Source organism: Hyperoodon ampullatus (genome assembly GCF_949752795.1).
Source record: "Hyperoodon ampullatus genome assembly, contig: SUPER_X_unloc_1, whole genome shotgun sequence".
In the NCBI taxonomy this organism is placed as follows: domain Eukaryota; kingdom Metazoa; phylum Chordata; class Mammalia; order Artiodactyla; family Ziphiidae; genus Hyperoodon; species Hyperoodon ampullatus.
This window is the reverse complement of record NW_027641097.1, coordinates 4,983,844-4,996,543: the sequence shown is the minus strand read 5'-3', so window position 1 is coordinate 4,996,543 and position 12,700 is coordinate 4,983,844.

Sequence of the window (12,700 nt, the reverse complement as noted above, 5' to 3'; positions counted from 1 at the left end):
TGGAGCATGGTGATGACAAGGGCATGGAGCTTTGTGATGAGAAGGCCATGGAGCAGATGGATGACATGCATCATGGAGCTTTGTGATGACAATAGCACGGAGCATTGTGATTACAGGGGTCTTGGAGCATTGTGATGACAAGGGTCATGGAGACTTGTGATGACAAGGTCGTGGAACATTGTCATGACAGGGGTGAGGGAGTATTCTGATGACTAGTGATGGAACATTTTGATATCAGTGGTGAGAGAGCATTTTAATGAGAAGTACATGGAGCATTGTGATGACAAGTTTTATGGAGCATTCTGATGACAAGTTTGTGGAAAATTTTGATAACAAGTGCATGGAGCATTGTGATAACAAGGGTCATGGAGCACTCTGCTGACAAAGGCATGGAGCATTGTGATGGCAAGGGTCACAGAGCATTGTGAATGAAAAGTTCATGGAGCATTATGGTGACAAATTTCACAGAGCCCTGTGATGACGAGGGCATGGACAATTTTGATGCCAAAGGTCATGAAGCATTGTGATGACTGGAATCACGGAGCATTTTGATGACAAGGGGATGGAGCATTGTGATGACAGGGGCATGGAGCATTGGTCTGACAAGTTTCATGGATTACTGAGATGACAGTGGGCATGGCGCATTGTGATGACAAGGGCATGCAGCATTGTTATGAGAAGGTCATGGAGTACTCTGCAGACAGGTGTCAGGGAGCATTGTGATGACATATGTCTTGGTGCATTGTGATGACAATGGCATGGAGCATTGTGAAGCCAAGTGTCATGGAGGATTGTGATGACAAAGGTAATGGAGCATTGTGATGACAAGGGCTTGGAGCTTTTTGATGACAATGATCATGGAGCAATGTGATGACAAGGGCATGGAGCACTGTGATGACAAGGGCCATTTGAATTTTGAGGACAATGTCGTGAAGCACTGTGATGAAAAGCACTTGGAGCTTGCTATGACAGGGTTCATGGAGCATTGTGATGACAAGTGCATGGAGAATTGTGATGACAAGATCATGTAAAATTGTGATGAGAAGTGTCATGGAGCATTGTGATGGCAAGACCGTGGAGCACTGTGATGAGAAGACCATGGATAATTGTGATGTCGAGCGTCATGCAGCACTGTAATGACAAGGGGCATGGAGCATTGTGATGACAGGAGTCATGGAGCACTGTGATGAGAAGTTCATGGAGCATTGGGATGACAATATTCATTGAGTATTGTGATGGCAGTGGTCATGGAGCATTGCAATGACAATGGAATGGAGCATTGCGATGACAAGGTCCTGGAGCATTGTGAGGAGAAGACCATGGAGCCTTGTGATGACAAGTGTCATGTAGCATTCTGATGAAAAGGGCTGTGGAGCATTGTGATTACATGGGTCTTGGAGCATTGTGATGAAAATGGCATGGGTGATTGTGATGCAAAGGGCATGGAGCCTTGTCATGACAGGTTTCAAGGAGCATACTGATGACAAGTGTCAGGGAGCATTATAATGACAAGTGTATTGAGCATTGTGATGACAAAGGTCATGGAGCATTGTGATGAGAAGACCATGGATAATTGTGATGATGAGCATCATGGGGCGTTGTGATGACAAGTGTTATGGAACATTGTGATCACAAGGGTTTGGAGCATTGTGTTGACAGAGGTTATGGAGCATTCTGATTTCATTGTGATGACAATAGCATCAAGCATTATGATGATGGGCATGTTTCATTGTCATTACAGAGTTCATGGTGCATTGAGATGAAAAGTGGCATGGAGCATTTTGATTACAGGTGTCTTGGAGCATTGTGATGACAAGGGCATGGAGCATTGTGATGAGAAGGCCGTGGAGCAGATTGATGACATGCGTCATGGAGCTGTGTGATGACAATAGCACGGAGAATTGTGATTACAGTGGTCCTGGAGCATTGTTATGACAAGGGTCATGGAGCCTTGTGATGACAAGGCCGTGGAACATTGTCATGACAAGGGTGAGGGAGTATTGTGATGACTAGTGATGGAACATTTTGATATCAGTGGTGAGAGAGCATTTTGATGAGAAGTACATGGAGCACTGTGATGACAAGTTTTATGGAGCATTCTGATGACAAGTTTGTGGAAAATTTTGATAACAAGCGCATGGAGCCTTGTGATAACAAGGGTCATGGAGCACTCTGCTGACAAAGGCATGGAGCATTGTGATGGCAAGGGTCACAGAGCATTGTGAATGAAAAGTTCATGGAGCATTATGGTGACAAATTTCAGAGAGCCCTGTGATGACGAGGTCATGGATCATTTTGATGCCAAAGGTCATGAAGCATTGTGATGACTGGAATCACGGAGCATTGTGATAACAAGGGCATGGAGCATTGTGATGACAGGGGCATGGAGCATTGGTCTGACAAGTTTCATGGATTATTGAGATGACAGTGGGCATGGCGCATTGTGATGACAAGGGCATGCAGCATTGTTATGAGAAGGTCATGTAGTACAGTGCAAACAGGTGTCAGGGAGCATTGTGATGACATATGTCTTGGTGCATTGTGATGACAATGGCATGGAGCATTGTGAAGCCAAGTGTCAGGGAGCATTGTGATGACAAGTGTATTGAGCATTGTGATAACAAAGGTCATGGAGCATTGTGATGACACGGGCATGGAGTATTGTGATGACAGGCATCATGGAGCGTTGTGATGACAAGTGTTGTGGAACAATGTGATCACAAGGGTTTGGAGCATTGTGATGACAGAGGTCATGGATCATTTTGATTTCAAGGAGCACGGAGCGTTGTGATGACAGTGATCATGGAGCATTGTGATGAGAAGATCATGGAGCATTGGGATGAAAATATTCATGGAGTATTGTGATGACAGGGATCTTGGAGCACTGTGATAACAAGGGCAGGGAGCATTGTGATGAGAAGGCCATGGAGCATTCTGATGACATGTGTCATGGATGTTTGTGATGAAAAGGGGAATGGAGCATTGCGATTACATGGGTCTTTGAGCATTGTGATGAAAAGGGCATGGATCATTGTGATGAAAAAGGCATGGAGCCTTGTCAGGGCAGGGTTCAAGGAGCATACTCTCGACAAATGTCAGGGAGCATTGTGATGACAATTGTATTGAGCATTGTGATGACAAATTTCATGGAGCATTGTGATGAGAAGACCATGGTTAACTGTGATGAGGAGCGTCATGGGGCATTGTGATGACAAGTGTTATGGAACATTGTGATCACAAGTGTTTGGAGCATTGTGGTGAGAGAAGTCATGGAGCATATTGATTTCATTTGTGATGACAATAGCGTGAATCATTATGATGATGGGCATGGTGCATGGGATGACAGGGTTCTTGGAGCATTGAGATTAAAAGGGGCATGGAGCATTGTGATTACAGGGGTCTTGGATCATTGTGATGACAAGGGCATGGAGCATAGTGAATGAGAAGTCCATGGAGCATTCTAATGACATGTGTCATGGAGCTTTCTGATGACAATTGCATGGAGCATTGTCATTACAGGGTCTTGGAGCATTGTGATAAAAAGGGTCATGGAGCCTTGTGATGACAAGGCTGTGGATCCTTGTGATGGCAGGTTTCATGGAGCATTGTTATGACAGGGGGAATGGAGCATTGCGATGACAAAGGCATGGAGCATTGGTCTGAAATGTTTCATGGATTATTGTGATGAGAGTGGGCATGGAGCAATGTGATGACAAGCGTCATGGAGCTTTGTGATGACAACGGCATGGAGCAATGTGATGAGAGGGTTCATGGAGCATTGTGATGACAATGGCATGGAGCATTGTGATGCCCAGGGTTATGGAGCTTTGTGATGACAAATGTCATGGAGCATTCTGATGACAAGGGTGACGTGCATTGTGATGAGAAGGGCAGGGAGCATTGTGATGACAGGGTCATTGAATAATTTGCTGAAAAGTGTCATGGAACATTTTGATTACAGTGGTTATGGAATATTGTGATTTCAGGGGTCATGGAGCTTTGTGATGAAAAGTGTCATGGAGCATTTTGATGACAGGGGTTATGGAATATTGTGATGTCAGGGGTCATCGAACATTGTGATGATAAGTGCATGTAGCATTTTAATGACAGGGGTCATGGAACATTGTGATGACAGGGGTGATGGAGTATTGGAATGAATAGTGATGGAACATTGTGATATCAGTGGTGAGAGAGCATTTTGATGAGAAGTGCATGGAGCGCTATAATGACAAGGTTTAAGCAGCATTGTGATGAAAAGGATGTGGAGCATTGTGATGACAGGCACATGGCGCGTTGTGATGACGTGGGTCATGGAGTATTGTGCTGAGAAGCGCATGGAGCATTGTGATGACAAGGGTCATGGAGCATTGTGCTGAGAAAGGCATAGAGAATTGTGATGACAAGGGTCACAGAGCATTGTGATGAAAAGTTCATGGAGCATTGTGGTGACAACGGTCACAGAGACTTGTGATGACGAGGGCATGGAGCATTGTGATGACCAAGGACATGAAGCATTGTGATGACTGGAGTCACAGAGCATTGTGATGACAGGGGTCATGGAGCATTGTGATGACAAGGGCATGGAGCATTGTGATGACAGGGGCATGGAGCAAATTGATGAAAAATGTCATGGAACATTTTGATGACAGGTGTTATGGAACATTGCGATGTCAGGGGTCATGGAGCATTTTGATGAAAAGGGTCATGGAGCATTCTGATGAAAAGGTGCATGGAACATTGAGATTACAGGGGTTTTGAAGCAATGTGATTACAAGGGCATGGAGCATTGTGATGAGAAGGCAATGGAGCATTCTGATGACATGCGTCATGGAACTTTGTGATGACAAGGACATGGAGGACTGTGATTACAGGGGTCTTGGAGGATTGTGATGACAAGGGAATGGATCATTGTGATGAAAAATGCATGGATCCTTGTCATGACAGGGTTCAAGGAGCATACTGATGACAACTGTCATGGAGCATTGTGAAGATAAGTGTATTGAGCATTGTGATGACAAAGATCATGGAGCATTGTAATGAGAAGACCATGGATAATTGTGATGACCATCGTCACGGGGCATTGTGATGACAAGTGTTATGGAACATTGTGATCAGAATGGTATGGTGCATTGTGATGACAGAGGTCATTGAGAATTTGATTTCATTGTGATGACAATAGCATGAAATATTATGGTGATGGTCACGGCGCATTGTGATGACAGGGTTCATGGAGCATTGAGATGAAAAGGGGCATGGAGTACTGTGATTACAGGGGTGTTGGAGCATTGTGATGACAAGGGCATGGAGCATTGTGATGAGAAGTCCATGGAGCATTCTGATGACATGCGTCATGGAGCTTTGTGATGACAAGGGCATGGAGAATTGTGATTACAGGGGTCATGGAATATTGTGATGACAGGGGTGAGGGAGTATTGTGATGACTAGTGATGGAACATTGTGATATCAGTGGTGAGAAGGCATTTTGAGGAGAAGTGCACGGAGCATTGTGATGACAAGTTTTATGGAGAATTTTGATGACAAGGTCGTGGTGCATTGTGATGAGAAGGGCAGGGAGCATTGCGATGACAGGGTCATTGAGCAATTTGAATAAAAATGTCATGGAATATTTTGATGACAGTGGTTATGGAACATTGTGATGTCAGGATTCATGAAGCATTGTGATGAAATGGGTCATGGAGCATTTTGTGACAGGGTTTATGGAACATGGTGATGTCAGGGGTCATGGAGCATTGTGATGATAAGGGCATATAGCACTGTAATGATAGTGGTCATGGAACATTGTGATGACAGGGGTTAGCGAGTATTGTCATGACTAGTGATGGAACATTGTGATATATGTGGTGAGAGAGCATTGTGATGAGAAGTGCATGGAGTTTTGTGATGACAAGTTTCATGGAGCATAGCGAAGAAAAGGATATGGAGCATTGTGATGAAAAGAGCATGGCACATTGTGATGACATGTGTCATGGAGCATTGTGCTGACAAGCGCATGGAGCATTTTGATGACAAGTGTCATGGAGCATTGTGCTGACAAAGGCATGGAGCATTGTGATGACAAGGGAAACAGAGCATTGTGATGAAAATTTCATGGAGCATTGTGATGACAAAGGCATGGAGCAATATGATGACAGGGGCATGGAACATTGGTCTGACAAGTTTCATGGATTATTGTGATGACAGTGGGCATGGAGCTTTGAGATGACAAGGGCATGGAGCATTGTGGTGAAAAAGGTCACAGAGCCTTGTGTGACCAGGGCATGGACCATTGTGAGGACAAAGGTCATGAAGCATTGTGATGACTGGAGTCACGGAGCATTGTGATGACAGGGATCATGGAGCATTGTGATGACAAGGGCATGGATCATTGTGATGACAGGGGCATGGAACATTGGTCTGACATGTTTCATGGATTATTGTGATGACAGGTGTCAAGGAGCACTGTGATGAGAATGTCATGGAACACTGTGCTGAAAATGTTCATGGAGTATTGTGATGACAGGTGTCATGGAGCATTGTGATGACAAGAGAAAGGAGCATCGTGATGTCAAGTTCCTGGAGCATTGTGATGAGAAAACCATGGAGCCTTGTGATGACATTCTCATGGAGCATTCTAATGAAAATGAGCATGGAGCATTGTGATTACAGGGGTCGTGGAGCATTCTGATGACAAGGGAATGGTGCATTGTGATGAGAAATCCATGGAGCATTCTGAAGACATGCATCATGGAGCTTTGTGATGACAAGGACATGGAGCATTGTGATTTCATGTGTATGGAGCCTTCTGATGACAAGGGTCATGGAGCCTTGTGATGACAAGGCTGTGGAACATTGTGATGACTGGGATCATGGAGCATTGTTATGACAGTGGTAATGGAGCATTGTGATGACAAGGCCATGGGGCATTGGTCTGAAAAGTTTCATGGATTATTGTGATGAGAGTGGGACTGGAGCACTGTGATGACAATGGCCTGGAACACTGTGGTACAGGGTTCATGGAGGACTGTAATGACAAGGGCATGGAGCATTGTTATGAGAAGGGCATCGAACATTGTGATGACAAGCGTCATGGAGATTTGTGATGACAAGGGCATGGAGCAATGTGATGAGAAGTTTCCTGGAGCATTGTGATGACAATGACATGGAGCATTGTGATGCCAAGGGTCACTGAACTTTGTGATGACAAAAGTTATGGAGCATTTTGATGACATGTGTTATGGAGCATTTTGAGGTCAGGGGTCATGGAGCACTGTGATGATAAGTGCATGTAGTATTGTGATGACAGGGGTCATGGAACATTGTGATGAGAAGGGTGAGGGAGTATTGTGATGACTAGTTATGGAACAGTGTGATATCAGTATTGACAGAGCATTTTGATGAGAAGTGCAGGGAGAATTGTGATGACAAGCTGGTGGAGCATTGTGTTGACAAGCACATGGAGCATTGTGATGACAAGTGTCTTTGCGTATTGTGCTGAGAAAGACATGGAGCATTGTGATGACAAGGGTCATGGAGCATTGTGTTGAAAAGTTCATGGAGCATTGTGTTGACAGGTCACAGAGCCTTATGGTGACGAGGGCACTGACCATTGTGATCACAAAGATCATGAGGCATTGTGATGAAGGGAGTCACGGAGCATTGTTATGACAGCGGCCATGGAGCATTGGGATGTCAAGGGCATGGAGCATTGTGATGACAGGGGCATGGAGCATTTTGATGGTAAAACCCTGAAGCATTGTGATGAGAAGATCTTGGGTAATTATGATGATGAGCATCATGGAGCACTGTACTGACAAGGGGCATGGAGCATTGTGATGACAGGTGTCAGGGAACATTCTGATGACAGAGGTCATGGAGCATTGTGATGACAAGGGCATGGAGTATTGTTAAGATAGGTGTCAGGGAGCATTGTGATGACATATGTCATGTTCCATTGTGATGCCAATGACATGGAGCATTGTGATGCCAAGTGTCATGGAGGATTGTGATGACAAAGGTAAAGGAGCTTTGTGATGACAAGGGCATGGATCATTGTGATGACAAGGGCCATTGAGAATTTTAATGACCAGGTCTTGAAACATTGTGATGACAAGCGCATGGAGCTTGCTATGACAGGGGTCCTGGAGCATTGTGATGACAAGTGCATGAAGAATTGTCATGACAAGAGCATATAACATTGTGAGGAGAAGTGTCAAGGAGCATTGTGATGATAAGGATGTGGAGAATTGTGATGACAAGGGACATGGAGCATTGAGATGACCAGGGCATGAAGCATTGTGATGGTAAAACCCTGAAGCATTGTGATGAGAAGACCTTGGGTAATTGTGATGACGAGCATCATGGAGCACTGTACTGACAAGGGGCTTGGAGCATTGTGATGACAGGTGTCAGGAACATTGTGATGACAGAGGTCATGGAGAATTGTGATGACAAGGGCTTGGAGCATTGTGATGACAAGTGTCATGGAGCATTGTGATGACATTGGCATGCAGCATTGTGATGACAAGGGACATTGAGAATTTTTATAACAATGTCATGAAGCATTGTGATGACAAGCATATGGAGCTTGCTATGACATGGGTCAGGGAGCATTGCGATGACAAGTGCATGGAGAATTGTGATGACAAAAGCATTTAAAATTGTGATGAGAAGTGTCATCGAGCATTGTGATGACAAAGAGGTGGAGAATTGTGATGACAAGGGACATGGAGCATTGTGATGACCAGTGCATGGAGCAATGTGATGTAAAGATGGTGGAGCATTGTGATGAGAAGGCCATGGATAATTGTGATGACGAGCATCATGGAGCATTATGATGACCAGAGCCGTGGAGCATTCTGACATAAGATATCACTTATGAAGGAAATGTAAACGTGGCTAAACAAGAACAGAATTAGGAAAGAGAACAGAGTCTCACATTTAGAAAACACACTTATGCCGGCTTAAGGTGGAAGGAGAGGTGGGGAGATGAACAAAACCAGAATTTGATATTAGCACAGGTACCGTTGCATAATCCAAATACAGAAGAGACAAGACCTATTCCTTCCTCAGTGAACAGGACTCAACAGCCCTATTCCCTCAGAGGAATATATCTGACTAGTAAGAATCTTAACACCTATGTATTGATATGTCTCCATAAGGGAATCAAGTGTGTCTAGACCGGCATAAACACGTCAGTGAAAATCAGCTCAACCTCATTATATAAATTAATTTCAAAAACAAAACAAATAAACAGCCAAATTCTAACACAATTCCTTCAGGTGTTCTGATGAAACCTGGAATGACCCTATCTAAAATGACAGCTGGATGAGACATAAGGCTGGACACTTGGGACTGAGAGGATTGGTGAGATTGGATGAGAAAATGCAGACCGTTTAAAGCAATAATGCATGCCACCAATTCCATGGGTCCCAAGTCGACATGTAAAAGGGAATATCACTACAGTTATAACATGTATGGGAAACGTAGAGAATGGACACACTGTGAATACGAAATGTTTTTAAAACTCAACTAATAATCCCTCTCCTGTTGCTCCAGTTTGAGTTTCCAACTGCTTTACTATCAATCTCCTAACTTGTTGAGACAGACCCTTTAACCTCCTGGTTCTCACATGTTGCCAATTGGCAGAGGATGAAAGGTAAGATGGAGAACCAATGAGAGAGTTGCTGTTAGGCATTTGGACTGGCACATGTCACTCTAATTTCCCGTCAGGAAGAAATATTAACCAAAGTCTCAGTCACCCGCCAGGAACCAGTACAGGTCCTCAACCAAAATTGTGGATTTGCTGTCAGCTTACAAAAAACAAGTTGAAAAATGGAGCTCTGGGGCACAGCAATTCAAAAACTGGCAGCGTAATGAACGAAAACTATTGTCCAAAAATCTTTTGAGGGATGGCAATGAGGCGGACTTGAAAACGAGGCACAATAGCATGAAACAAATTTCAAGAGGTACTTTGGAATCGCCTTTTAATCACAGCAAGAGGGGCTCATTGTCGACAAAGATGAACTTGGCCAAAAAGTGCATATGAGTTTTTTCCAGAATATATTCAGGAGAAAATGCATATTCCCTTTTTGGCTAAGCAAGCAAGCGGGCAATGCAAATCTGCACTACAAAGAAGTATCACTTCCAAGCGGTCAAAAGGAACATCTGCAAAATGTGTAAAAAACAGAAAGGCAAGACATGCCCCGGAGAACAGGGAGCCTAGTTATGCTGATGGGCAGGATGTAAATTGCCAACCGACTCTCTGGAGGAGTGCAATGTGTTCCCTAAAACAATTAAACAACAGAGCTACAGAGCCAAGGGCACTTCCAGTCTAGGGAATATACCTTGGGAAAACTGAAAATCAATAAGACAGAGCCACCCCAAAATTTAGGGATGAACTGTTTACAAGAACCTCTACTTGGGTACACCTAAAATATCCCAGGAAAGACAAAATTGGTTCAAGAAATTTTGGTACTTACGTATGATGGCTTATCCCTCATCCATGAAATCAATGTCATAAGGCCAGTAGCAGCAAAATGAGTGGCTTCAGGTACGATGATTCTGAGTGAAATAAGTCACAGAGAAAAGAAACTTATCATAAGATATCACTTATGAAGGTCCTGTAAACATGGCTACACATGAACTGAGTTAGGAAAGAGAACAGAGTCTCACATTTAGAAAACAATCTTATGCCAGCCTAAGGGGGAAGGAGAGGTGGGGTGATGCATAAAACCAAGTTTGATATTAGTACAGGTACCGTTCCAAAAACCAACTACGAATTATACATGTCGTACACCTTCATCAGTGAAAGGGACTCAAAACCCCATATTTCCCGCAGAGGAATATATCTGACAAGTAAGAATCTTAAAACCTATGTATTGATATGTCTCCGTAAGGGAATCAAGTGTGTCTAGACTGGCATAAACATGGCAGTGAAAATCAGCTCAAACCCACTATAAAAAGGAATTTCAAAAGCCAAACAAAAAAATAGGGAAATTCTTTACAATTCCTTCAGGGGCTCTGATGAAACCTGGAATGACCCTATCTACAATGACAGCTGGATGTGGCATAAGGCTGGACACTTGCGACTGAGAGGATTGGTGAGATTGGGTCAGCAGAAGCAGACCATATAAAGCAATAATGCATGGCACACATTCCAAGGATCCCAACTCTCCAGGTTGAAGGGAATATTACTACAGCTATAACATGTACGGGAAACCAAGAGAATGGACACGCTGTGAATACGAAAACTTTCTAAAACTCAACTAATAGTCCCTCTCCTGGTGCTTCGGTGTGTATTTCCAACTGCTTTACTATCAATCTCCCAACTTGGAGAGACAGCCCCTTTAACCTCCTGGTTCTCAAAGGTTGCCAATTTGTCAGAGGATGAAAGGAAAGATGGAGAATCAATGAGAGAGTAGCTGTTAGGCATTTGGAAGGGCACATGTTACTCTAATTTCCCGGCAGAAATAAGAATTAACCAAAGTCTCAGCCACACGCTGGGAACCAGTATAGATCCTGAAGCAAAATTTTGGACTTGTGGTCAGCTCACAAAAAACGAGTTGAAAAATGGGGCTCAGGGGCACAGCAATTCACAAACTGGCAGAGTAATAAAGGGCAACTATCGTCCAAAAATCTGTTGAGGGAAGGCAACGAGGCGGACTTGAAAGGGAGCCAGAAAAGCAGGAAACAGATTTCAAGAGGTACATTGGAATCGCCTTTAAAGCACAGGAAGAGGGGCACAATTTCGACCATGATGCACTTGCCCAAAAAGGGCGTATGCGTTTCCTCCTGATTATAATCAGGAGGAAACTCACAGGCCCATTTTGGCCAAGCAAGCAAGCGGGCAATGAAATTCTGCAGTACAAAGAAGTATCACTTTCAAGCGGTCAAAAGGGACATCTGAAAAATGTGTAAAAAACAGAAAGGCAAGACAGGCCCGGGAGAACAGCGAGCCTAGTTATGCTGATGGGCGGGATGTAAATTGCCAACCGCCTCCCTGGAGGAGTGCAATGTGTTCCCTAAAACAATTAAACAACAGAGCTACAGAGCCAAGGGCACTTCCAGTCTAGGGAATATACCTTGGGAAAACTGAAAATCAATAAGACAGAGCCACCCCAAAATTTAGGGCTGCACTGTTTACAAGAACCTGAACTTGGGTACACCTAAAATATCCCAGGAAAGACAAAATTGGTTCAGGAAATTTTAGTACTTACGTACGATGGATTGTCCCTCAGCCATGAAATCAATGTCATAAGGCCAGTAGCAGCAAAATGAGTGGATTCAGGTACAATGATTCTGAGTGAAATAAGTCACAGAGAAAAAGAAACTTATCATAAGATATCACTTATGAAGGTCCTGTAAACATGGCTACACATGAACTGAGTTAGGAAAGAGAAAAGAGCCTCTCATTTAGAAAACACTCTTATGCCTTCTTAAGGGGAAAGGAGAGGAGGGGTGATGCATAAAACCAGAGTTTGATATTCGTACATGTACCATTCCAAAAACCAAATATGGAATAGACAAGACCTACACCTTCCTCAGGGAAAGAGACACAAAACCCCATATTTCCCGCAGAGGAATATATCTGACTAGTAATAATGTTAAAACCTATATATTGATATGTCTCCATAAGGGAATCAAGTGTGTCTAGACTGGCATTAACATGGCAGTGAGAATCAGCTGAAACCCACTATAAAGA